This window comes from Phyllobates terribilis, unplaced genomic scaffold, assembly GCF_046119375.1.
Source record: "Phyllobates terribilis strain yellow unplaced genomic scaffold, ASM4611937v1 Scaffold_5__5_contigs__length_657084704, whole genome shotgun sequence".
In the NCBI taxonomy this organism is placed as follows: domain Eukaryota; kingdom Metazoa; phylum Chordata; class Amphibia; order Anura; family Dendrobatidae; genus Phyllobates; species Phyllobates terribilis.
This window is the reverse complement of record NW_027362765.1, coordinates 50,510,157-50,537,561: the sequence shown is the minus strand read 5'-3', so window position 1 is coordinate 50,537,561 and position 27,405 is coordinate 50,510,157. Positions and strand designations below refer to the sequence as shown.

Below are 27,405 nucleotides of genomic sequence, written 5' to 3'. Positions count from 1 at the left end.
CTATCTAATCTATGTGTGATTCTCTATTCCTTCTATTCTAAATTGTCGGGTACAGATGCTGAATTGCCGGCCGCCTTTCTTAAAGAGACGGTGCATGAAAACACTATTATTTTTTTAAATAAATCCTTTACACTAAATGACAAGTTCTGTAAGCAACACTGTCACTGTACTTCTTATATATGTGACTGACATGTTTCTATCTATCTAATCTATGTGTGAAGCTCTATTCTGTCTGTTATAAATTGTCGGGTACAGATGCTGAATTGCCGGCCGGCTTTTTTAAAGAGACGGTGCACGAAAACACTAATATTTTTTTTAATAAATCCTTTACACTAAATGACAAGTACAGTAAGCAACACTGTCACTGTACTTCATATATATGTGACTGACATGTTTCTATCTATCTAATCTATGTGTGAAGCTCTATTCTTTCTGTTGTAAATTGTCGGGTACCGGTGAATGCCGCTGATGAATTGCCGGCTTTTCATGTCATTCTACATTATTCTTAGTTGTTTTACTTCATGTAGAATTAACCTACAAGGAAAGAAAGGGTTTATTTTCATTCCGATATTTGTGTCCCATTGACTTGCATTGGTTTCCGGTATCGGAATCGGCGATATCCGATACTTTTTGGGTATCGGCCCGATCCAATCCGATACGATATTTCCTGATATCGGAAGGTATCGCTCAACACTAATGATGAACTTTTAAGGGGCCATGATAAAGCTAATTGCCATTGATCAAAAGTAAATGAAGTGCCCAAATCCGATTCCCATTTAACCATGTACGGGAGCTTAGTATTATTAGTAGGAGAATTGAGAAAGTTATATGCTACCGAAACACCCCTGGAGAATCCTTTCTTCCCCAAAATAAAGTGTTGTATTGTGGATGGAGCTAGCCGTGGCACAATTGTTGGAGAAGAAGATAGAAAACTCTTCAGTTGAACATAGGAAAATTACTGGGGAGTTGATATATGGAGGATAATTCGTCAAACGCTTTGATAGAACTAGCTGAGAACATAGATTGTAAATTAGGAATGCCGTAATATTCCCAACGGTGGAAGTGGGAGAATGGGATCACCAAATCAACGCTCCTAAGCGAGATATATTTCAACGGAATGTGTATAATGTTTTTAAAAATCAGCTCTCTCCACATTTTAAGAGCATGTGTCATTGTAGGGAGGGAGCAAGATTGAGACTTCGGGAGCAGAAATTCCGCTTCCAACATGAGTCTAGTGGAATGAGATTTGGTATCCGATTTTTCCATTTGAACTCAAGAGAGATTGGACTTAGTGTCCCACCACTCTCTAAGAGCATCAATCGTGCATGCTTTATAGTAAAGGTGGATATTCGGTAGTCCCAAACCTCCCTCTCCCAATTTATAAAACAGCAAGGAGCTCTGGAATCTAGATTTTTTGCCACCCCAAATAAAACGAAGTAGTAGAGTTTGGATTTCGTCTAGTAGTTTTTTTTGTATGGGAAGTGGTATACATCTTAGAAGATATAGAATTTTGGGTAAAAAGGTCATTTTACACGTTTGTATACGGGCCATCCAAGAAAGTTCTAAGGTGCTCTGTCTTTTGAGCTCTGGCTTGATTGAATTTAGTAGCTCTGAAATATTTTTAGTGACTAAGTTTTTTGAGGGGGAGATTAGGTGAATTCCTAGGTAGATAATAGAGTTTTTAGCCCATGTAAATGGCAGAGATTTTTTTAAATTTGAAATTAATTCTGGGGGACAATCAATTGGAAGGGCCATTGATTTCGCGGAGTTCAATTTGTAAAGGGAAACTTCTGAGAACTGATAAAAAATGGAAAGCAGTGCTCGGAGGGAAGTTTCGGGGTGTGTTACAGAGATAATTACGTCATCTGCATACAGACCAACTGGGTGAGCCACAGACCCTATTTTTATTCCGAAGATATCTTTACAAGTACGAATTTCCTGCGCCAAGGGTTCCACTACCAACGCAAAAATTGCAGGCGATAACGGGCACCCCTGGCGGGTTCCATTCGAGATATGAAACTGATCTGAGCTAAAGCCTGCTGCTAATTCCTTCGCACTCGGGGAGGAGTATAACGCCATTATATCCTTCTGTATGTGTCCAATTAACCCGAATTTAGTCAAGACTGCTTGGAGGTATCCCCAGTGTACTCGATCGAATGCCTTTTCTGCATCTAACGAAACGAGCACACTGGGGACCCCAGATTTTTCTGCTCTGTGGATCAGATTTAGAACCCGTCGAGTGGCGTCTCTAGTTTGCATCCCCGGCACAAAACCCATTTGATCAGGCGCTACCAGCTGAGGGAGGACCGTATTAATTCTTTGAGCTAAGATCTTAGAATACAATTTAAGATCACAGTTCAGTAGTGAAATAGGTCGAAAATTCTCAGGTCTATTTGGAGGTTTGCCTGGTTTTGGGAGGGTAACAATAGTTGCTTCCAAGAATAATGGGTTGATTTTACCCTTGTTTCTCCAGTGTAAAAATAGACGTTGCAATGATGGGAATAACTGCTCCGAAAACAGTTTATAAAATTTGTTAGCAAAGCCATCTGGCCCTGGAGTGGAGTGTAGTTTAGACGCTTTAATTGCACTTTTTATTTCACCAATCTGTATAGGCAAGTTCAAAGATTCAAGTTGGGATTGTGAGATTTTCGGTAAATCTATAGATTTTAGAAATTGTTCTATATGTGGAGTCGAGGGGTAACGGATGGTATGGTCCGAGTTCAGATTGTACAGATGAGAATAATAGTCCGCAAATGCGTTGGCAATCTCTATTGGGTCATAAATTTTATCCCCGTTTGGCTGTAGCAAATGGTCAATCCTCCCCTTAGCAGTCAGTATTTTCACTCTACGGGCCAGTACAGCGCTTGCTCTGTCACCCAAAGCATAGTATTTTGCTTTAACCCGCTTTAGATTATGTTCATAGTTGAATAATAAGAGTTTCCGAAGGTCATTTCTACTCTCCAGCAAAGCATTATTAAGTGCTGGGGACTTGTTTTGTTTTTGGTTGATCTCCAAGATTTTAATTTTATTTATGACTGATTGCACTTCGCACTCTCTGCGCCTCTTTTCTCGTGAAGCCAATTTTATACATAAACCTCTCATTAATGCTTTTTGCGATAACCATAAAGTTTCATTGGAAACTTCTCCATTGTCATTAATTTTGAAAAAATGGTTCAGTTCATTAGAGAGATATTCCCCATTATGAGCAGATTTTAAAAGAAAAGTAAACGCAGAGGATGGAGAGCCGCCATCAGCGAGTTCCAATGTAATTTGGGCATGATCAGACCAGGTTATTGAACCTATATGTGAGGATTTACATAATGGTAAGGCTGTTTTATTTACTAAAAAAATAGTCTATTCGAGAAAGTGATGAAAATCTAGGGGAAAAGTACGTATAGTCCCTTTCGTTAGCATGATGGTATCTCCAGACATCGTGGAGAGCTTCTTCTGATATAATACCTTTTAACTCCTCCCGACCCGTATTTCGAACCGAATCCGTGTCTAAATCTCTAAATACAGAGGCGTTGAAATCTCTGCAAATTATCAATGTTCCCTGAGAAACGGAACGAATTTTTTTAAGAACTTTAGAGAAGAAAATTTGGGGCTTATCATTAGGGCTATATAAGGTCACAATCGTGTATTTGGAATTATTTAGTAAACAGGATAGGACTATATATCTCCCTCTGGGATCAGTATAAAGGGACAACATGGAGGATGATGTTTTATGAGTATCGCAACACCCGCTTTTTTTATGTGGAGCATTAGCCTGAATTATTGTGGGGAAGTGCATGTTAGATAATCTAGGTGCGTCTTGGGAAAGCAAATGGGTCTCCTGTAAACAGATAACTTCACATTTCGAAGATCCTATCTCTTTCCAAAGGAGAGACCTTTTAAAGGGGGAATTTAAACCCCTTACATTAAGAGATAAGATCTTAATACCCATGGTGGAGCTCAAAGTTCTCGAATATGATCAAAGAGTAAAGCATTTGAACATCAATACATATTACTGACATGGAGAGAAATAGAACAATACAATATTGTGTATTTGGAGAATAGGGACCCAATGGTTGAAGGTTAATTAACCAAACATAAACACATTTAGGGAAAAAATAACATAGAGCAACTAAAAACACATATATGGAATAAATGTTCAAATGATAGCGAACCATCTGGATATACGCTATCGAGTGGGGGTGTTCAAAGAGCACGGCCAAAACAGAAGAGGACAACGGAGGTTGTCAGTACCGTACTCCCGTGCCGGAAGGCAACAAAGGAAACAGCAAGTACAGATTCCGAGATTAGAGGTGAACTCCTAAAAAGGAAAAATTGCAGACCTCAACGATTTACAGTGATCCAATCAGTTGGGATTTTTTTATACTGTTGATCTGAGGAGAGAAGTGAAACAACCCCCTCCGGAAGGAGCTTCCATTTGGCGAGTTGTTTTTCTGCATGTCGCGGTGATAGGCAGACCGCCACATCATCATCTTTAATGATTAACAATTTGACTGGGTGTCCCCATCGGTAGGGAATGTCGACGTTTCTCAAAATTGCTGTGTAAGGAGCAAACTCTTTGCGTTTTGCTAAAGTGGCGGCTGATAGATCTTGAAAAATAGTAATCCCTTGAAACGGAGCAGGTAGATCTGGTTTATCTCTGATGCAGCGTAGAAATTTTTCTTTGATGGTGAAAAAGTGAATCCTTGCCAGAGTGTCTCTAGGCAGTGAGGGATTTACATGTTTAGGTTTAGGAACCCTGTGAATTCTGTCCACTACCAACTCAGAGTTTGATGCGTCTGTGAGTACGGACTGCAGAAGATTGTAAAAAAATTGGGATAAATCAGAGTTTTTAACGCTTTCAGGAATCCCACGAAGTCTCACATTATTCCTACGAGACCTGTCCTCCTGGTCTCCTATTTTATTTCTGAGATACTCTGAGGTATCTTTTAGTTCGTAATATGCATCGACCAGAGAGTTGTGAGAATCTGCAAAATCCACCATTTTGTCCTCTAACCATGAGGTACGTTCCTCCAGGTTTTTCACATCTTTTTTCAAGGCACTCACCATTTGTTTCATGTCATCTTTTAAAGACTTACGCAGAGTGCTCAGTAGTTCTTGCATCGTGTTTTTGGTTAATGGAGCATCTGCAGTCCCTGGGTCCTCTCCCGTAGTTGAACTTTCACAGGAGGAGCAACCAGAGGGTGGCGAGGAGACTCGTTGGGATTCGCTCAGATTGGATGTAGAATGTGCCGCTCCTCGTGGGAAAAATTCAGTCAGTTTAGTAGGGGACGCTGTTTTACGAGGTCTGCCCCTGGTCATTTTTGGTTTTATTAATGGGATCAAGATATAAAAATATTAAACGTGTTCTCTGTCTTGGAGAATTAGCTTAGCTTCACTGTTCTCTGTGAGAAGAAATGCGTCGTGCCGCTTTTTTAGAGGTCTATGCAGTAGGAGTCACCTCATCTTGGGGCTAACATGGTGGGTTAAGCGCTGGACAAAGTCATGTTACTATATATTGGGAATGTCTTGGTATTATCTACTATTCCCAAAAGCTCCAGCAGATGGCAGACTTGTGTTAGAAAACTCAGGGAGAGAGTCTCACAGCAATAGCGTAGAGACTATAGCTCACAACATAGGCAACTCCACGCAGCTGTCTCCACAGGGATGGAACCACGGAGTAAATTAAAAAAACAAACAAAGTGGGGGTCCAACCCATGTGCGGTTAAATCGCGCTTACAGTTCTGGCCCGTCTAGCCCTTGTTGAGGAATGGGGAGCTGAGTGCTGCAAACCCCGCTCTCCGCATCCAGAGGAGAGGGACCGAGTAAGATGGCAGCCGTCTTTTCTTTCTCCCCGGCTGACTTCCTCACTCACCACCACCGACTCCGAACACAGGACTCCGGTGTCGGTCCCCGCAGTCACCTCCGCTACTTCTGATCTCCCAGAGACCGTAGAGCTCACCGAGTGACGGACCGCTCCGGGGGGAGAGCGGGCGGAAGCAGTGATCCAGGAGGCCACCCGACCAGGCCTCCGACTCCGCAGTGCTCCACAACGGCCCCTCAAGAGCTCCGGACCCATGCCCGACGTCTCCACCGACTCCCGACGTCCACTCGGTGCTGTTCCCGGAGGATGAAGCGGTAAGCAGCCAGGTAGGGCCAAGATAGGATGCGGGTATCAGCAGGAGCTCCGCTCCACACGTCCGTCTCCTTCGGCCTTCAGACACGCCCCTCATAAGTGGATTATAATGAGGGCAATCAGGGCTACCACCCGGGGCCCGAGGATCCAGGGGGGCCCATGGCCAGATTTCCCTCATTATAATGTCTGCGGCGCCAATGTGGCATACATATCCCAGCAGGCAGAGGCTCCCGAACCGCTCCCCCAGTTGCTGCGCAGGGGCCCTGCTTCTTCTTCGGCTGGGCCAGCACTGCACCTGTAAACTTGCTTGTGTGCTAGCCCGGCCACATCACAGCTAGGAGACACGGCCCTGTGCGCAGCTGTGTCCGCTAGCGTGTCATCATGCAGTGACCTGTATCTGGGGGGCGCCGTCCGGCCTCCTTCTGTATCTGGGGGGTGCCGTACGGCCTCCTGCTGTGTATAGATGGCTACGTGCGGCCTCCTGCTGTATCTGGGGGGCGCCGTGTGACCTTCTGCTGTGTATAGATTGTGCCGTGTGGCTTCCTGCTGTATCTGGGGGGCGCCATGCGACTTCCTGCTGTGTATAGATGCCGTACGACCTCCTGCTGTGTATAGATGACGTCGTGCGGCCTCCTGCTGTGTATAGTTGGCCACGTGCAGCCTCCTGCTGTGTATAGATGATGCCGTACGGCCTCCTGCTGTGTATAGATGACGTAGTGCGACCTCCTGCTGTGTATAGATGGCACCGTGCGTCCTCCTGCTGTGTATAGATGACGTCATGCCGCCTCCTGCTGTGTATAGATGGCTACGTGCGGCCTCCTGCTGTGTATAGATGGCGCCGTGCGGCCTCCTGCTGTGTATAGATGGCGCCGTGCGGCCTCCTGCTGTGTATAGATGGCGCCGTGCGGCCTTCTGCTGTGTATAGATGGCGCCGTGCGGCCTCTTGCTGTGTATAGATGGTGCTGTGTGGCCTCCTGCTATGTATAGATGGCGCCGTGCGGCCTCCTGCTGTGTATAGATGGCATCATGCGGCCTCCTACTGTGTATAGAGAGCATCGTGCAGCCTCCTGCTGTGTATAGATGACTCCGTGCAGCCTCCTGCTGTGTATAGATGGCACCATGCGGCCTCCTGCTATGTATAGATGGCGCTGTGCTGCCTCCTGCTGTGTATAGATGGCTACATGCGGCCTCCTGCTGTGTATACATGGCTCCGTGTGGCCTTCTGCTGTGTATAGATGGCTCCGTGTGGCCTCCTGCTATGTATAGATGGCTACGTGCGGCCCCCTTCTGTGTATAGATGGCCACGTGCGGCCTCCTGCTGTGTATAGATTGCTACGTGCGACCTCTCGCTGTGTATAGATGGCTAAGTGCGGCCTCCCGCTGTGTATTGATGGCTAAGTGCGGCCTCCCGCTGTGTATAGATGGCGCCGTGTGGCCTACTGCTGTGTATAGAAGACTACATGCGGCCTACTGCTGTGTATAGATGGCCACGTGCAGCCTCCTGCTGTGTATAGATGACGCCGTGCGGCCTCCTGCTGTGTATAGATGACGTCGTGCGGCCTCCTGCTGTGTATAGATGGCTCCGTGCGACCTCCTGCTGGGTATAGATGGCTACGTGCGACCTCCTGCTGTGTATAGATGACGCCGTGCGGCCTCCTGCTGTATAGATAACGTCATGTGGCCTCCTGCTGTGTATAGATGGCGGCTGCGGCCTCCTGCTGTGTATAGATGGCCACGTGCAGCCTCCTGTGTATAGATGACGCTGTGCGGCCTCCTGCTGTGTATAGATGGCGCCTTGCGGCCTCCTGCTGTGTATAGATGGCGCCGTGCGGCCTCCTGCTGTGTATAGATGACTCCGTGCAGCCTCCTGCTGTGTATAGATGGCGCCGTGCTGCCTCCTGCTGTGTATAGATGACTCCGTGTGGCCTCCTGCTGTGTATAGATGACTATGTGTGGCCTCCTGCTATGTATAGATGGCTACGTGCGGCCCCCTTCTGTGTATAGATGGCCACGTGCGGCCTCCTGCTGTGCATAGATGGCGGGGTGCTGCCTCCTGCTGTGTATAGATGGCTATGTGCGGCCTCCTGCTGTGTATAGAAGACTACATGCGGCCTACTGCTGTGTATAGATGGCCACGTGCAGCCTCCTGCTGTGTATAGATGACGCCGTGCGGCCTCCTGCTGTGTATAGATGACGTCGTGCGGCCTCCTGCTGTGTATAGATGGCTCCGTGCGACCTCCTGCTGGGTATAGATGGCTACGTGCGGCCTCCTGCTGTGTATAGATGACGCCGTGCGGCCTCCTGCTGTGTATAGATAACGTCATGTGGCCTCCTGCTGTGTATAGATGGCGGTTGCGGCCTCCTGCTGTGTATAGATGGCCACGTGCAGCCTCCTGTGTATAGATGACGCCGTGCGGCCTCCTGCTGTGTATAGATGACGTCGTGCGGCCTCCTGCTGTGTATAGATGGCGCCTTGCGGCCTCCTGCTGTGTATAGATGGCGCCGTGCGGCCTCCTGCTGTGTATAGATGACTCCGTGCAGCCTCCTGCTGTGTATAGATGGCGCCGTGCTGCCTCCTGCTGTGTATAGATGACTCCGTGTGGCCTCCTGCTGTGTATAGATGACTATGTGTGGCCTCCTGCTATGTATAGATGGCTACGTGCGGCCCCCTTCTGTGTATAGATGGCCACGTGCGGCCTCCTGCTGTGCATAGATGGCGGGGTGCTGCCTCCTGCTGTGTATAGATGGCGGGGTGCTGCCTCCTGCTGTGTATAGATGGCTATGTGCGGCCTCCTGCTGTGTATAGATGGCTCCGTGCGACCTCCTGCTGGGTATAGATGGCTACGTGTGGCCTCCTGCTGTGTATAGATGACGCCGTGCGGCCTCCTGCTGTGTATAGATAACGTCATGTGGCCTCCTGCTGTGTATAGATGGCGGTTGCGGCCTCCTGCTGTGTATAGATGGCCACGTGCAGCCTCCTGTGTATAGATGACGCCGTGCGGCCTCCTGCTGTGTATAGATGACGTCGTGCGGCCTCCTGCTGTGTATAGATGGCGCCTTGCGGCCTCCTGCTGTGTATAGATGGCGCCGTGCGGCCTCCTGCTGTGTATAGATGACTCCGTGCAGCCTCCTGCTGTGTATAGATGGCGCCGTGCTGCCTCCTGCTGTGTATAGATGACTCCGTGTGGCCTCCTGCTGTGTATAGATGACTATGTGTGGCCTCCTGCTATGTATAGATGGCTACGTGCGGCCCCCTTCTGTGTATAGATGGCCACGTGCGGCCTCCTGCTGTGCATAGATGGCGGGGTGCTGCCTCCTGCTGTGTATAGATGGCGGGGTGCTGCCTCCTGCTGTGTATAGATGGCTATGTGCGGCCTCCTGCTGTGTATAGATGGCTCCGTGCGACCTCCTGCTGGGTATAGATGGCTACGTGTGGCCTCCTGCTGTGTATAGATGACGCCGTGCGGCCTCCTGCTGTGTATAGATAACGTCATGTGGCCTCCTGCTGTGTATAGATGGCGGTTGCGGCCTCCTGCTGTGTATAGATGGCCACGTGCAGCCTCCTGTGTATAGATGATGCCGTGCGGCCTCCTGCTGTGTATAGATGACGTCGTGCGGCCTCCTGCTGTGTATAGATGGCGCCGTGCGGCCTCCTGCTGTGTATAGATGGCGCCGTGCGGCCTCCTGCTGTGTATAGATGGCGCCGTGCGGCCTCCTGCTGTGTATAGATGACTCCGTGCAGCCTCCTGCTGTGTATAGATGGCGCCGTGCTGCCTCCTGCTGTGTATAGATGACTACGTGTGGCCTCCTGCTATGTATAGATGGCTATGTGCGGCCCCCTTCTGTGTATAGATGGCCACGTGCGGCCTCCTGCTGTGCATAGATGGCGGGGTGCTGCCTCCTGCTGTGTATAGATGGCGGGGTGCTGCCTCCTGCTGTGTATAGATGGCGGGGTGCTGCCTCCTGCTGTGTATAGATGGCTATGTGCGGCCTCCTGCTGTGCATAGATGGCTCCGTGCGACCTCCTGCTGGGTATAGATGGCTACGTGCGGCCTCCTGCTGTGTATAGATGGCGCCGTGCGGCCTCCTGCTGTGTATATATGGCTACGTGCGGCCTACTGCTGTGTGTATAGATGGCTACGTGCGGCCTACTGCTGTGTATAGATGGCTACGTGCGGCCTCCCGCTGTGTATAGATGGCTACGCGCGGCCTCCTGCTGTGTATAGGAGGATTATGTTGCAGCTTATATAGTATGTAGGGTCTTATACTGTATATAGGGGAATGTCAGCATACTTAATTGTGCTCAATATTAAGTCATACAATTAATGTAAAAAAAAATATAATTAATATATTAATATTGTTCAGAATTAATTTCACATGAACTATCACATGACCTATCAAAGGGGATCATGTGACATGTCACGTGATACATCAGGTGTGTGTGTGTGTGGTGGGGCCCACGCCTTCTAAACTGCATGGGCCCTTGTTACTCTTAATCCACCCCTGATCACAGCTGATTCTTTTTGTGAGATAAAGCATTTCCCTGCCTGTTTTTAAAAAAATGTTTTACCTCAAAGAAAGAATCCCCTGCTGTCCTGTCTGTATACTTTTTTCCTTCCTCCCCTGCCCAGGAGCTGTGGTATGATCAGACCATGTTCCTGTACAGTCAGACACAGCCATTACACAGTAAACAGCAGGGGCACATTTATAAGATTATCTCAGCACAGAAACATTTTTTAATCACATCCAATTGTGGAAATTATTATTATTCCAAGATGTGCTGATTAAAATCAACTTTGTTCATGGGACTTCTTTAAAATAACATAGAATAAAAAAAAAAATAACAACATTGAACCAGTAGGCGAAAGTCCAAGTGGAGAAGTAGGTTGAGGAGGAAGTGGCAGTGTAGATGGAAAAGACAAGGAGTAAGTAGCCAACACTTTATTTTTTTTTTATTTGGGAAGGCCCCAAAACATTGGGAATGGCAATTCAAACGAACAAACTGTGGTGCAGTATAACAATGGACGAGTATGTGACTAGTCTACTTCTCTAGTCAGCCAAAAGAATGGACAAGTCCTGTGAGATCCGCACCTGGTTCATTTTAATTAGAGCTTGCCCACGTTGGCTGTGGACAGGCGGATGTGCCTGTCTGTGATCACATCCCCTGCCATGCTAAACACACGTCCTGACAGTACACTTGTCACAGTGCAGGCCAGCACCTCCAAGGCTTCAAGGGCAAGCTCAGGCCATGTGTCCAATTTGGAGACCCAGAAGTTAAATGGGGCAGACCCATCAGTTAGTGCGTGGAGATATGTGAACCCTTATTCTTCCACCATGTTGCTGAAACGCTGCCATCTGCTAATACGGACCATATTAGATTGTGGTGCCGGATGTTGTGTGCTGAGGAAGGTTTTCTACATTTCAGCTGTGCTAACCCTCCCTTCTGAGGAGATGCGGCTGCCACATCTGCATTGGCGACTTCCTCCACCGCCTCTGCCTTGTGCTTCCACTGAGCCCCTGCTGTCTGGTGGGAATGCCTTCAGTAGTGCGTCTAACAATGTGCACTTGTATTCAAGCATTTTCCAATCCCACTCCAATGACAGAAGGATGGTACATTGTCCTTGTAGCAGGGATGCAGCATGGTGGCCACCCAATAATAGTACTGGTAACAATCCGGGCAACTCGGCGGCTGTTGAGCAGGCATCGCAGCATGTATTGGCTCATGCGTGCCAGGCTGGTCAGAGGCAACAACAAGCTGTCCTCTGTGAGAGGTGTATCGTCTGGGTACTCTGTATTCCCCCAAGCCACGCTTGGGATGCCCGTGAGCTGTTTTGAGTGTCACCCTGCTGTGAACACGCTTCCTCTTCAGTGTGTTTATCAATGAGATCGTGAAGATACAAAGCTCAGTTTATATCTAAATTTTGGAGAGCTGTTTGTTCCTGCCTGGAGGTTTATCTATCTTTTTCCTTGGCCCTTTATCCTCAATCGAACGGTCAGACTGAACGCATAAATCAAACCTTAGAGACCTACCTTAGATGTTTCATTTCAGAAAACCAGGAAAATTGGTCATCTTACTTCGCTTTGGCAGAATTTTTGTTAAACAATTGTTGTCATAAGTCCACTGGTAAGTCACCATCTTTTGGTGCATATGGTTTTCACCCTTAGTTAGGGAAGGATCTTCGGGGATTCCTGGTGAGGAACGTTTTTCTTTATTGCTCTTTTCTGTATGGCAATGGGTACAGAACAACCTGAAGGTTATGGGGGACACATATAAACGTGTAGCTGATAAAAATTGTATGTCTGGTCCAGACCTGCGTGTAAATGACTATGTGTGGTTGTCTACCAAAAATATTAAGTTAAAGGTTCCTTACTGGAAACTGGGTTCATTGGTCCGTATAAAATGGTCGCCATCATTAATCCTGTGGCTTTTGAGTTACCGCAAGCACTTAAAATCCACAATGTGTTTCATAGATCGTTGCTAAAAAAAATTATGTTACATCATCGTAACCGTCACCCTTACCACCTCCTTCAGCCATCCTAATATTAAGAGTGGTAGTGCCAGTTATTCTGGTACAATGAAGCAACTCTTCAAGTTGTTGTTTCATACTATAGAAAACATTTTTTGTTCAATAAGGGGAGGGGATTGGCAGAAACAATTAGCATTATGTGAAGCTTTGTGGATACTCAAACTCAATTCCAAGCAACCTCATGGAATAAACTACAAGAATGATTTTTTAATTATTAAAATTTCTCAGTTCTACATCGGTATCTGACTATTCATTCAGTTGGAGTAACAGCTTCTCTTCCAAATATGATTGTGCTTCAGACAGTGGTTCAGACTAGATTTTTTTTTCCCCTCAGGTATTTTATATATTAGGGAATGTAGAAGAACTGACACTGGACACACATGGTAAAACTGTAGTAGGACATTTATTGTTTCTTGCACATGAATTGATAACATTTAGATTGATTCAGATGAATCCTCCTACAAAACGTGATTAACAAATTCATTAACTACAGTACTGTATGAGAAAGTGATTTATTCTAAAAGAAACGCTAGAATAAAATGAGAAGACTCGGGCACCATGGCTGGATACTTCGGGCCTGGCCTCCAATGTGTTAGTGCGAGACGGGGTCTTTGTCCCTGGAGCTTCTCTACTGGGTATGAGACTCACTGATCTTGTTGATATACAGAGCGCTCAAGTAAAATAGAAACTGCCTAAATACGAGGACCTTATCTAAACTATATGTAATTGTATAAAGAACTATGGAGATAGCGCTATTCTTCTGTATAAAATATGTGATGTTGCTGTAACCCTAATAATTCCGTACATGAGGTCTCTGTATAGATAATCTTACCCCAGCATTACAAATTTAGATAATAGAGGTGAGGAGAGGGAGATATTTTATTTTAATTGGAATGGATAACATCAGATGTTCTAACAAAGAAGGAATGGATCGTACAAGTAAATATTAATTTACAATATGAACATGTTTATTATTGTAGTATAGAAAAGATAAAGACTTTGTTCACACATGGAGATTTTGAATTGAAAGAGACTGATGAATGGCAGATCGCTCAGATTGGGAGTTAGGAAGAAGAGAGAGGAGGAAATATTGGGTCATTTTTGGGAGGTTTAAGGGGAGGTGTTGCAATACTCTTGTCCATATAGTGAATATATAAATATGTAACTGAAATATTCAAAGGAATATTGCATTTAATTTGATTTTTAGAAAATCTAGCAGGGTAGAAGGTATAATAAAATATAACTTTTAATGAAAATATATATTAAAAATGACCATATGGCTCAAATTTAAAACCAGACAATGAACAAAAAAAACACAGAAAACGACACACATCAAATAGGGTCATAGACCTGATGGGGGAGGGTAAACGAACCCTAATATTGTGACCCCTTACAGTGCGGCCATGACATAAATGTAAATGAGAAAGGAACGATCTCACCATTTGTTGGAGTATAGCCTTACTCAGAACAGAAAAAGATCCCCAAATAGCCGGTAATTCATCCGGAGAGACACGATCCACAGAGGAGATGCAGACAGATGGGGGGGAATAAAATACCCATACAATACCCAAAAGAAAAATATCTCATGTATAGATAATGTTCATGGGCACATGCATTTCCTTATTCTAATTTTGGGAATTTTTTCCTGCTGAGTCAGTGCAGCGGTCCCCTGTCCCCCACTCTCCCCTGATGAGTAACTAACGAAACGCGTAGGGAATGGGAAACTTTTTGGGACATGTGCAATGGATCCCCTGAACATTATCTATACATGAGATATTTTTCTTTTGGGTATTGTGTGAGTATTTTATTCCCCCCCCCATCTGTCTGCATCTCCTCTGTGGATCGTGTCTCTCCGGATGAATTACCGGCTATTTGGGGATCTTTTTCTGTTCTGAGTAAGGCTATACTCCAACAAATGGTGAGATCGTTCCTTTCTCATTTACATTTATGTCATGGCCGCACTGTAAGGGGGTCACAATATTAGGGTTCTTTTACCCTACCCATCAGGTCTATGACCTTATTTGATATGTGTCGTTTTCTGTGTTTTTTTGTTCATTGTCTGGTTTTAAATTTGAGCCATATGGTCATTTTTAATATATATTTTCATTAAAAGTTATATTTTATTATACCTTCTACCCTGCTAGATTTTCTATTATATGGTTGGTAGTCCCATTGTTATATTTTTTATTTGATTTTTAGACAACAGATGTGTATCAATAAATTTATATTTTTAATTCAAATGTAAGTAATAACTTACTTTGACTCTCTAATATGTGTTTTCTTGTACAGTGTGTCAAAAATATATGGTTTATACTTGTGTGAGTTTTCCTTTGTGGTCAATATTATATGATTTTCAAGTAAAATATTTCCCACCTTCTAGGTATAATAATGGCTTCTCCCTTTGTGAGATATTTGATGTTTAGTAAGATTCCTTTCGTTGATAAAATATTTCTCACATTTAGAATGAAAATTAATTCTACTCTATGTGTGCTCTCTGATGTTTAACAAGATGTGATCTATCTGCAAAACATTTCCCCCATTCTAAACATGAAAATGGCTTCTCACCTGTGTGAGATCTCTGATGTGTACAATATATGATTTCTCTGTAAAACATCTACCGCATTCTGAACATGAATACGGCTTCTCTCCTGTGTGAGTTATTTGATGTTTAATAAAATTTGAGTTATCTGCAAAACATTTCCCACATTCTGAACATGAAAATGTCTTCTCCCTGTGAGTTATCATATGTTTATTAAGTGATTTCTTGTTAAAATGTTTCCCACATTCTGAACATGAATATAGCTTCTCTATTGCTTGAGTTCTCTGATGTGTAACAAGTTTTTTCTTACTTGCAAAACACTTCCCACATTCTGAACACGAATATGGTTTCCCCGTTGCGTGAACTCTTGTTTGTCTAATGCTGTGTGCCCACTATGCGCTTTCCAAGCGTTTATGCTGCGGAATTTAAGCTGCGGAAACGCTTGGTAATCCATCCCCCATGGTCCCCAATGACAAGCTGCAATGTCAATGCCCATGCTGCGGATTTTTCCGCAGCGTTTATCCTGCGCTCAAAAATCCGCAGCATGTCCATTAATTTTGCGGAAGCGCTGCGTTTTCGCCGCCGTTGACTTTCATTAGAACGCATGAAAAGCGCATCACTGCATCTGCAGATGCGCATTCCATACGTTCTAATGTGCGGATGGTACCCGGGTGTGGAGGACAGGAGACTCTCCTCCACACCCAGGTACCATAGAACCAGTAAAAAAAAGAATAAAATAAAAAATAAAGATTATATTCACCTTCCGACGGCACCCGGACTCCTTCTCTATGCTTGCTGGCAGATCGCGAAGGACTGTAGGACCTGCGGTGACGTCACAGTCATGTGACGGCAGGTCCTTCAGTACAGGGCACAGCGAGCTGCCGGCAGCCAGCACAGGAGCGCAGCAAGACTGCAGGGGCCATCAGAAGGTAAGTATATATTTATTTTTTATTTTTTACCATTCTCTCGGGTCACACTATATAAATCCATGTTTGCATGGATTTATATAGTGTGACCAAGTTGTCAAGCACTTTCCAAGTGATGCTAAAAGCGCTTGACACCCGCATGCGGAAATGCAAGTGAAGAACGCTTCACTTCCGCATGTCCCTTGCAGGAAAAACGCATGTACAATCCGCATGCGTTTTTTTCTGCCAGGGAGATTCAGAAACGCTCAGGAAAAAATCCGGAGCATTTCTGCATCGTGGGCACATAGCCTAACAGTCTCTAATTTCAGGTTAAAATAGTTCTCGCACTCAGAAGAAGAAAATCTTTTCTCCACTTTGTGAATTTTTGGATGTGTAACAAAAGACATTTTGAGGGAAAAACGTTTTTCACATTCTACACTTGAAAATGGCTTGTTTGCTGTAAGAGCAGTTAGATCTTTAATGCCTCTTTTTTATTTTTATTTTTCTTAATAGTCTTATGAATCAGAAGATAGTACCTGTTTAAAAGGATCAAATGATATATCTTTGCTGTGAAAAGGGGACTGTATTTCTGGAATAGTGGCATAGACATCAGTTATATCTTGAATGATTTCAAGGTCATCTGATTTAAAAACTGAAGATGTCAGTTGTCCCTCTGATCTCTTGGTGCAGTCACCTGCCAAGAGTACAGATTATTTTTTAATAAATTATGCTGAATTATATTTTTATAATATTTCTAAAATACCCAAAGAAATTGCAAGTTATGTAGCAAAATTAGATTATTTACCAAGACAAAATCAGTTAACAATTTAACAGTAGACCTTGAAAAGCAACATGGCTTCCATGAACCAATTCAGCAAACTCTGTCCTCCCAAAGCCCAGTATTCCACTCTCTTCTGGGTCCTGCTGTGTGCCCAAATACTGTTATTGTCCACATTTTTAGCATTGCTGTAGCAGGAAGAAGCCACTTAAAAATGTATTGTAGTCATGTCTCCTGAAGCACAAACTGGGCACCACTTATTGGGCACTGAAATGGCATATATGCAATTTTCACTTTCCAGCATCCACTGCCTGTTAGTTTCCAGAAATTACCTGTGGAGTCAAAATTGTCACTCCTCCTAAAGATGAATTCCATGAGGGTAATACAGTTACTGAATGCAGGTTTTTACTGTTATATTTTTCCGCCGTTCTGGCGCCTTTGGTGATCTACAAATGGTGCCGGTAAACTATTCCAGCAAAATCTGAACTTCCATAGCCAAATTGTGCTCTTTTCCTTCTGAGCTCTGCCACGTGCCCCAATAAGTGGTAATTGTTATTTTCTGGCTTTGCAGATAAAACAATGGGTGGCTCCAGTACAATTTCTTACATACTGTACATGCTTAAAATAATAGGGACAGTTTTGGGTGGAGGAGAATGCAGTGGCAAAATGGTGACCTTTAATTGTGATATGGTCAGACTACACCGCCAATAAAGCAGAGACAGACAGTGACTGAGGAGAATCTGTGACTTCTCTGCATTTAGTGGTTACTACTCACCTGTGCTGTTATCTGTAGGAATCTCCTCTTTGCACCAATCATCACCACTCACATATGTCTCTGTAGTATTAATATTACCCTAAAACAAATATTGTAAAAGTCAAAGACAGATGGAGAAGTCACATCTATGATCAGCTCTAATCCTGCCATCTCCACCGTTCTCATTACACAAGTATAAACCATATAATACTGGTGGATAAAACAAGACTGAGCACAAGACCTTCACAGCCGTCTACACATCATAGGGGAGATCTCATGACACCTTTTCTCCATTTACCTGATGATCCTGAGGGAGGAGGAACATTGGGATTTTATTGTTTACAATCCTGTGGAAGAAAAGGATGGGGACATCTCTCTGGTGTTGTCCTCTTACTGGATAGAACTGAAGAAAACACATACAGGGACTGAATTCATTCCATACACACAGATAATTATAGGCCGTGTGTATTTAGTCCTGTCTTATTACCTGGTGGTGTGAGAGTCTGGGGAACCTCCATCATGACGTCCTTGTAAAGATCTTTGTGTCCTTCTAAATACTCCCACTCCTCCATGGAGAAATAGATGGTGACGTCTTGACACCTTATAGGAACCTGACACACACAATGATACAGTCAACCCCTGATCCCTTCATAGCGTTACTGTATAATGTCCCAGCATTCCCAGCAGTTTCACCTCTCCAGTCAGCAGCACAATCATCTTGTAGGTGAGTTCTAGGATCTTCTGGTCATTGATGTCCTCATGTATCGGGGTCAGATGGAGGCCCCTTGATTGGGCTCAGGGTTCTTCCCAATCCCTCAGACAAAGGGGTCTGACAGCACTCACTAGAGGTCATCTTCTCTACTGTGTAATCCTGGTTATAGAGAGACATTTTAACAAATCTCACTACAGACATTTCCAGACTCTTCACCTCTCCAGTTCTGTCCAGCTGTCATTCCCATAGATAAGAATGATGCAATGTGACGTCATCAGAATCTCTCACCTCTCCAGTAAGCTGGAAGAGGATCTCTAGGGTGAGGTGTAATATCCTTTCCGCCATATTGTCCCTGTCCCTATCCATCCTTGATGGGTCAATCAGGAAAATTCTCTTATACAGAAGATCTCCACTGAGAGGATCCGATATTGTAGGGACCAAAATGGGAAGATGATGATGTAACATCATAAAGATCCCATGTAATTACACAATTACAGGAGATAATAAGTTGAACATATGAGGAGATAGAACGTAGATGTTGTATTCTCAGATCGCATAACCTGGAATGTCATAAACATCACCCACTTGTTGCACTCGTGACTTGGATGTGACTGTAAAGGGAGACTCCGCTTCTCAGAATTATTTGTCCATTTAACTTCCACAACAACACCCCACAGTCATCTCACACATCCACACTTTCACACTTCTCGCAGCCACCACTCACCATTTTGATAAGACACCTGCCCTGGGTGGCACACTAGCTCACACGCAAAGCTAACTTTTCAAAGCACCCGATATGTACTTTTTGCACTTGGCATACACTGGGTAAAAAAAACAGTCCACCGTTCCGTACACTTCCATGGGATCAGTAGTTTAATATGTGACTCAGTTCCGTCCACTTTATGGGAGTCGTAATGCAAGGTGACGGGCATTAGATACACGGACCCTGGTCGTATCACACATGATGGGGATTGAGATTCACGGCTCTGCAGGAGCGTTACTAGGGTCAGAAAAGATCAGGGGCCCAAGCCCCAATGCATATTTTGTGCCTTCCCTCACCTTAATAAAAAATTACGCACAGATAACACAACAATAACTCTCTGAGTACAGATAATGTTGTAGATGTCACCTGCAGTCCTATTTAACACCACAGATAACACAGTGATAATGCTCTGACTACAGATAATGTAATTGTTTCCAGCAAGCCTATGTAACACTATGGACACCATGTGCAGTGGCATTGGCTCGTGGCAACACTGTTTAGCTTCATAGAAGTGCCGCTGTCTGCTATGGAAAGGATGTGTCTTCTGAAGTCTTGCTGCTACCGAAGCCAGTCCGACGTGTACTATCCGAAGCCAGTCTGCCGTGTACTATGATCTTCGTGAGTGCACCAGAAAAAATAGAAAAACTTAACTAAAGGATCCTATTGATGGGGCTACTATGACTTTGACACAGTATAAGTTGACATTGTTTGCTGAGGGAACTGTATTTAGGATCACTATTCATGGCTCTCTAGGACTCATTGGATGTCAGGTCTCTTGTTTTGGAATTTGTCTTTGTGTATGGGATTGTTGATAAACAAGTGTTGTACTTGACTTCCTCCAGCAATCCTACAGGCAAAGATTGGAGTGGAGGTCAAGCATACACACCACCGCTCAATTCAAGGCTCTGTATGGCTCAGTTCCCAGGATCCAATAATATAATATCAATGACCTGGCCTTGGGATAGGTCATCAATATCCGATTAGTTAAGTTCTGACACCCCCCAACAACCAGCTGTTATCAGCTCTTTTGACTTGGAGGAGAAGTGCAATACTTGGCAGTGGCTGATAATAGCTGATTTGTGGAGGTGATGAGTATCTGATATTGATGAACTATGCAATGGATAGGTCATCAATGTCATCATACGACCAGGCAACCCACCCCTTTAATGTTCATTAGAAAAGTAATAACACTTCTCTTAGCATTTTTAATGGGAACTTGTCCTGAGATTTATACTGTCCAAATCACAAGTAACATGAATCAGACAGTAGCTGCGCCATGCATGTATGTATAGGGAGAGACAGAGTTTAGGGAGACAGATTTGGGAGAACCTGCCAGGGACCGGCTTTGAGTCATTAAAAGGGTTGTCCAAGTTTGACAGGAAAGTTTGCAGTCACTCTATGTGCCTGTAGACTTGTTAATCCACACATTAGGATTCTCCGGAACTTTGAGCAAGCGGTCATGTGACCGCAAGTATGCGATATGCATACTCCCGACCAAATTCCAACAAGCGCGGCCTCGTTCAATACAAATGGATTGAGCGAGGCAGCGCACATCTAGTCGGAATGTGGCCAGGAGTATGCATATCTTGTGGTTACATTTACCTGCCTGCTCCTGGCACCAGAGAATCCTGACAGCTCGCGCTGTGAAGATTCACAAGTCTGCAGTCACATACAGTGACTGCAAACTTTAGTGCCAAACCTGGACATCCCATTAAGGTGTTGTATGTCAGAATTCTGCCGTAAAACACGTGAAGTCACGAAATTTTTGAACAACTCATAATTTGTGTAAAAATGTAGCAATTTTTGGCATTTTTACTCTAGAGCTGGCTAGCTTCACCAAAATGGGGAGAGTCAGGGCTGGAATAATGAAATAAAATTTTTGATTAACTAAACGCCAGAAACACTCTCAAGTCCCTGATTGGAGCAACATTTCCGGCAGAGGCACACAACAGCTTTGAGGTGCAACTAAAATATTAAGTGGCGTGTCCTTCTTAATGAATTAGGCACATCTTACTCCAGCACGCCCCTCATTAAGAATGGTGTGTCATGCTTAATAAATTGGCCCATTAGTTCCTGGTCAGCTTTTTAAAATACGGTATGTTTCAGAGTAACACATACATGGCTACAATAATGCAGGCAGACGATGATTCACGTGGCCTAGATTTGGCCAGCATAAGTTTCGTGTGAGGTTCAATTTAAGGAGCATTTTTAACCAATGGGGAATATATCTGATGACAAGTTCCCTTTAAACCAGGAGTCTCAAAGCTTGACAGGGTAAATGAGCCGCACATAGAAAAAATTTAAACTGGACGGGCCGCATTTTTTACAGGACGACATTACATTTTCCGTTATACCATTTTTTTTTCAAATGCAACTTTTTGATCACTTATTACACTTTTTGTGTGTCTGTATAATTAAAAAGCTACAATTTTGGTGTATTTTATGGTGTTCATCATATCCTTGAATTGATCCGGACACATTGATACTAAATGTGTTTGTTTTTTGGCTTGCTTTCATTTTTTTAACAGCATTTTTAGTGTCAAATTGTTTTTCAATTATTTTTTCATACTTTATTTTTAGTTTTTATATATTTTTTCCCTTATTTTTGCCCTCCAGATGGCCTTACAGTAGTATTGTCCCCTAATTTGCCCACTACAGTAATCATGGCCCCCATTTGCTCCTAAAAACGTGTAACGCTTATAATGTTCCCCATTCTGTTTAATGTTTTTTATTATGTTCTCCATCCTAGCCTCAACCTGTAATAATATACCACACCCTGCTCTTCAAAGATGCAGTTTAAAAAAATAAAAATTCTGACCTGTCCTCACTCCCACATCGTTGTCTTCCTTGTCCAAAGCAAGTGTCGGGTGATGGCACGGTGGCACCTGTGACGGTCATGCCGACTTCTCATTGGTCGGTGGCTTGTATAGGTGTTGCAGTGCCACCACAATAAATTTCATCTGAAAGGTCACTGGCATTGGCGGTCATCTTCCTCCACAGGCTTGCAAATGCACCGATCGTTATGCCCCCGGGAGGTATGATGCCCCGATGGCCGCAGAATGCCGCCTAATGGGGTACATGCAATAAGTGTATTTGAGACCCTTGCTTTAAACTGGCTACAATGGGGATTATATACTTGGCTCTGGGGGGGCATCACATGTGATGGGATAAGATACATGGTCTGTTATGTCACTATAAGCCCCATTCAGAGTCTTGGCAGTGACATATCAGAGCTGAGTCAGTGATCAGTGCACAGCAGCGTGATTACACTGATGTGCTCTGAACACAGTGGCGCTGGGGAGCGGGGATCAGCAGCCTGTACTGTACTTCTGGAGTCAGGCTGTGAATACCACTGCGGATACTTGCCTCACGCCGAATCTCAGCATCTTTCTACATTTCCTGGCACTGAGCAATGACAGGAAGAGGTGAAGCTCGCAGCATTGCTGAAGACTTTAAGATGGCGCTGATCTCCTCTGAGCTGTGACTTGGACAGCCCAAAGGGCGTGCCAAGGTCACGGCAGGGGGCAGCCATATTGTAGGAGATGCGGTCAGACACTGATTGCAGGCTCCTATGTACAGGAGCTGCTGTATTTGAGGTAAGTGTCATGCTCAGACAATTACACACCAGCTATTTCGAATTGCACCCCAGTGGCTGGTGAAAAAAACTAATGAAAAACTGTTAAAAAAGTGCAGTTCATTTTGTATTAAAAATTATTGATTTTATAATCAATAATTATTAACCCCTTCACCACCCAGCCTGTTTTCACCTCCCTGACCAGGCCAAATTTTACCATTGTGATCAGTGTCATTTTATGTGGTAATAACTCTGGAACGCTTCAACGGATCCCATTGTTTCTAAAAATGATTTTTTTTGTGACATATTGTACTTCATGATAGAGCTACATTTAAGCAGATATTTTTGCCTATGTGAAAATATCAGAATTTTGACAAAAATGTAGCAATTTTCAAACTTTAAATTTTATGCCCTTAAACCAAATATTTATATAACACAAAATAGTTAATAAATATCATTTACCACATGTTTACTTTATATAAGCACCATTTTTGAATCATAACTTTATTTTGTTAGGAAGTTAGAAGGCTTAAAAATTGATCAGCAATTTCTAAAATTTCCAACAAAATTTACAGAACCAATTTTTGTAGGGACCACATCATATTTGAAGTGACTTTGAGGGGCATACATGACATAAAATACCCAAAAGTGACACCATTTGAAAAACTTTTATACTATTGGGAAATGATTACATTTTTTACCACAAAAATTTTGTTTTAGCCCCAAATTTAACATTTTCACACGGGTAAATGGGTAAAACTGGCAAAAAAAAATGTCACAATTTCTGCTGAAGAGCAGAACCCCCCCCCCCTCAAGTGACTCCATTTTGACAATTGCACCCCTCTGCGAATTTATGTAGAGGTGTAGTGATGATTTTGACTCCGGGGTGTTTTCCAGAAACAAGCAGGAGTGAATGTTGCGGAGTGAAAATTGCAAATCCACCAGTGTTGTGCCCAGCACATTGTAGTGCCCAGCTCATGCTTCTGGAGACATGGACCCCGTAAATTAGGTGAGCTCTCTTCGCTACAGAAATGCCAAACATGCTTATGCTAAATGTGGTTTAGGTACACTATGGGGCTCAGAAGGGAGATATATTAAGATTTGTGAGCGCTGAATTCGTTGGATTTCTTTTGGGGGGAGCAATTTCAGTTTTCCAGAACCTTTTTACTACGAGTAATGTGGAAGCCCTCTATATTTCTATTGACGGATGACAGACCTGAGTAGGTTCTTGTTTTTTTTTGGTGGACTGCGTTGAAGTTTTTGTTGGGAACATTTTACAAACCATTTTGGATCACATTTATCCGGCGCTCTACGCTGAGCATTTACATCGAGGTTTCCATCTAAATCTCCAAATGACGTGATTCAGATGAAACCACGAGGTATCCATTCACTATGAGGCAGTAGAGTTACTCTGGCCTCCGTGTGGCCTCTGTTCTCCGGTGTCCTTCTTTTAAGAGTAGCCAACTGTGCTTTTATACATGCTTAAAAAGACGGACACCGATGGATCATAGGCCAGAGAGAGTCCACAGTGTCCCGAACCGCCTCATTTTAGGGAATCTTTCACTGGGGGTTCTGTCTGAATCACGTATTATTTCAGAGATTTACACGGAAACCCTGGTGTAATCACTCAGTGCAGAGCACAGGATAAATGTGAGCTGAGCCTTACTGCGATCTTTGGGAGGTAGAATGAACAAATGAACAGCAGGTAAAGAATTGTTTTTATTCATTTTTTATGCCGTTCCTCGTGCGGTATAAGCGATTAGACTACTTTATTCTTTGGGTCGTTGTGATTACAGCGATACCAGATTTATAGTGGTTTTTCGGTTTGGCTGCCGTCACACACTAAAAGACGCTTTTTATTGCGCATCGCTATATTTTGAGAGCTATAATTTTCCTATATCCCTGCAGACAGTCATGTGAGCACTTTTTTTTTTTGCGGGACAAGTTGATATTTTTATTGGTACCATTTTTGGTCTGATAACATTTTTTTATCGATTTTTAATCAGGGCTGTGAAGCCGGTATAAAATGGACCAACTCCTAAAACATATAATAAATTGGTACAGTAGTACAAAGCAGGATGGGCTGTACAAAATTTTCAAAAGAATTTAGGAAAGTTATGAAATGTCCTATAAAAGTCTGTGCTGTTCTTGATCTAAGGATCTCGGCTTTTAGTTGTGTTGAATCTGTGCTGCACTTTATGTACATGCTCAATATTGAGGCAGTGCTGTGGAATCGGGAGTCAGGCAAGTTAAGGAGTCTGAGTTTTGGCTTACCTACTCCACAGTCCTGCTCTCTATTCTGATTTTTGGGAGACAAAATGAACAATCCAGGATTTTTTTTATGTCCTTTCGCGTGTGGTAAAATTGATAAGGCAGCTTTATTCTTCGGGTCAGTATGTTTACAACGATACTACATTTATATCTTTATGTTTGGGCTTTTACACAATGAAAATTATTTTATAGAAAAATGAATTATTTTTTGCATTGCTAAAGCGATAAGTTTTTTATTTTTCCGCTGATTGAGCTGTATGGCGGCTTGTTTTTTGAGGGGCAAGATGTAATTTTCAGAGATACCATTCTTATTTCCATTCAACTTTTTGATCGCGTTTTTTCCACTTTTTGTTTGGCGGTATGATGATAAAGCAGTTTTTTGCCACTTTTTACGGTGTTCACTGAAGTTATTAATTAATGTGGCAGTTTTATAGTTCCGGATGCAGCGATACCAAAGGTGTACTTTTTTGTTTGCACTAACAGAAGCCTCTTAGACCATGCCTTGTGCATGATCTAACAGGCTTGCCGTAGTCGGCGGACCCGGATGTTGTCATGACGAACTCGGGTTGCCATGACAACGATCGGGCCCTCGCGATGATGCTGATTGGACGGGAGAGGGAGCACCCTCCCTCTTGCCGCCTTTTAAATGCTGCGATTGATATAGATTGCAGGATTTAGGGGGTTAAAATGGCCGAAGTCATGCGACAATGCGCTCACAGCTGCTGTGCCCCACACGATGGCCATGCCGTACCAATACATCAAAGGTCGTGAACGGGTTAATACACCAATAAAAAATAAAAAAAATCGCAGTACTTTCCCCTTAAGGACCCCATAACTGAGGCTGACCTTACTGCAGGCCTCCTTCGGAGGAAAAGCCCCTTTATGAACTCTCCAAACAATACAAATCCCCCAGCACTGTACACCCCCCAAATCCCACACAGGGATCCCCCCACAAATCTGACCCTACTCTCAGGGCCCCACACTTCGCCCCTCTGTACCTATGACTGCTGCTCAGTGATGGAGCCGGCGTCTCACGACTTTCTACTACGATCATTCAATGGGGCTCTCTGAGGTAACAGGAACACGCCCACAACACGTGTCAGAAATGACATCACTCCGGCCCGGGCAGGAGCCTATACATTCTAGCATGTAGACTAGAGCAGCTGCTGTGAGGGGATGATGTCACCGGAAGGGGCGGGTCTCCTTTCCAGTGCAGACCTGATACCAGGAAGTCGCATTGTTCTGCTGCTGAGGTGTCAGGGGTTATGGGGGCTGCAAAGGGAATAGGGGGATTTTGTATGTGTGGGGCTGCGTGCTGGGGAAGGAGTGATGCTACATGGATAACGTGTGCTGTCCCATGCATTGGGCTGCATGTGGGGGGCGCAGTGTTACCTGTGTGGGGCTGAACAGGGAAGGTTGTGATGTGGGGGGCTGCTATTCCTTCCATGAGCCTCTTCCTGGGGGGCTGCACTGAGGACTGACTCCTGTTTTGCACATAAATCTGTTTTTCTCATTAATAGTATTGGGGGACACACGTTGCAGGTTTACACCCGGCCACCAGGAGGCTCCACACTGCGTATAAGAATACATTGTCTCCCCATAGTGAGCTGTGTCCTCTCCTCGGACACTGTGCTGCTCAGTTTTATCCTCGCGTCCATAGGAGTCTGCCACGACTTGTATTGAGTCTTCTGCATGGTTTTTATTTCTATTTTATTCTGGGTATTGTGGATTTCCCCAACCATTTTTTCCCCATGCCTCCACAGTAGAGCACCGCCCTGCAGATGCCATTCCACCACTGGTCATCTCTTCACCAAGTGGAGTATTTGTGTCCCCACAATCCAATCAGCGATATTGGCGCCAAATTTAAACACCGCTGTGCTGATTGGTCGTGTTAGGGCCAAATTTAAACATCGCTCTGCACAGAGGTCAGCGGCGATGCAGCCGGGAGCTGACCGGCGCTAGGCGGTCATCTCCCGGCTGCTCGCAGCACAAGTACCCCGACCGGCGGCGTCGCTGACCTCCATGCGGCTAGGGCCGCTGCTCTCCCGACGGCAAGTGTGAGGGGAGGACCGGGGAGCGCCGCCGCCGGTCGGGATACTTCTGCTGCGAACAGCTGGTATTGGCGCCAAATTTAAACACCGCTCTCCGGTCCTCACTAACACGGTTCGCTGATTGGTCGCGACCAATCAGCGATATTGGCGCCAAATTTAAACACCGCTGTGCTGATTGCGCCCGGTCGCCCGCATACATATTCTAGAATACCCGTTGCGTTTGAATCGGGCCACCATCTAGTAGAAGTATAAATTGCAATCTAGTTGCGATAAAAACCTTATTTTGCAAGACTACCTGGCAACTTGACATATCCCGAGCAATAGCCAGTGGGTGTTGAGCAGAGCCTAGAAAAAAAGGCCATCGGTCAGAAGAAAGGGGACCTGGGTGGGCCCCATACCACAGA

The 27,405-nt window shown here is 44.4% G+C and overlaps 1 long non-coding RNA gene and 1 pseudogene across 1 annotated transcript; both read right to left on the bottom strand.

The window, feature by feature from the left end:
* Positions 1-27,405, bottom strand: part of LOC141271437 (uncharacterized) — a 150,033-nt pseudogene that overhangs the window by 52,958 nt on the left and 69,670 nt on the right.
* On the bottom strand, positions 17,311-26,156 carry LOC141271942 (uncharacterized). Its single transcript, XR_012321947.1, has 4 exons — positions 25,949-26,156; positions 18,324-18,501; positions 17,929-18,241; positions 17,311-17,730 (listed from the first exon to the last, which is right to left on the bottom strand). It is a non-coding gene; the product is annotated as an uncharacterized lncRNA (long non-coding RNA).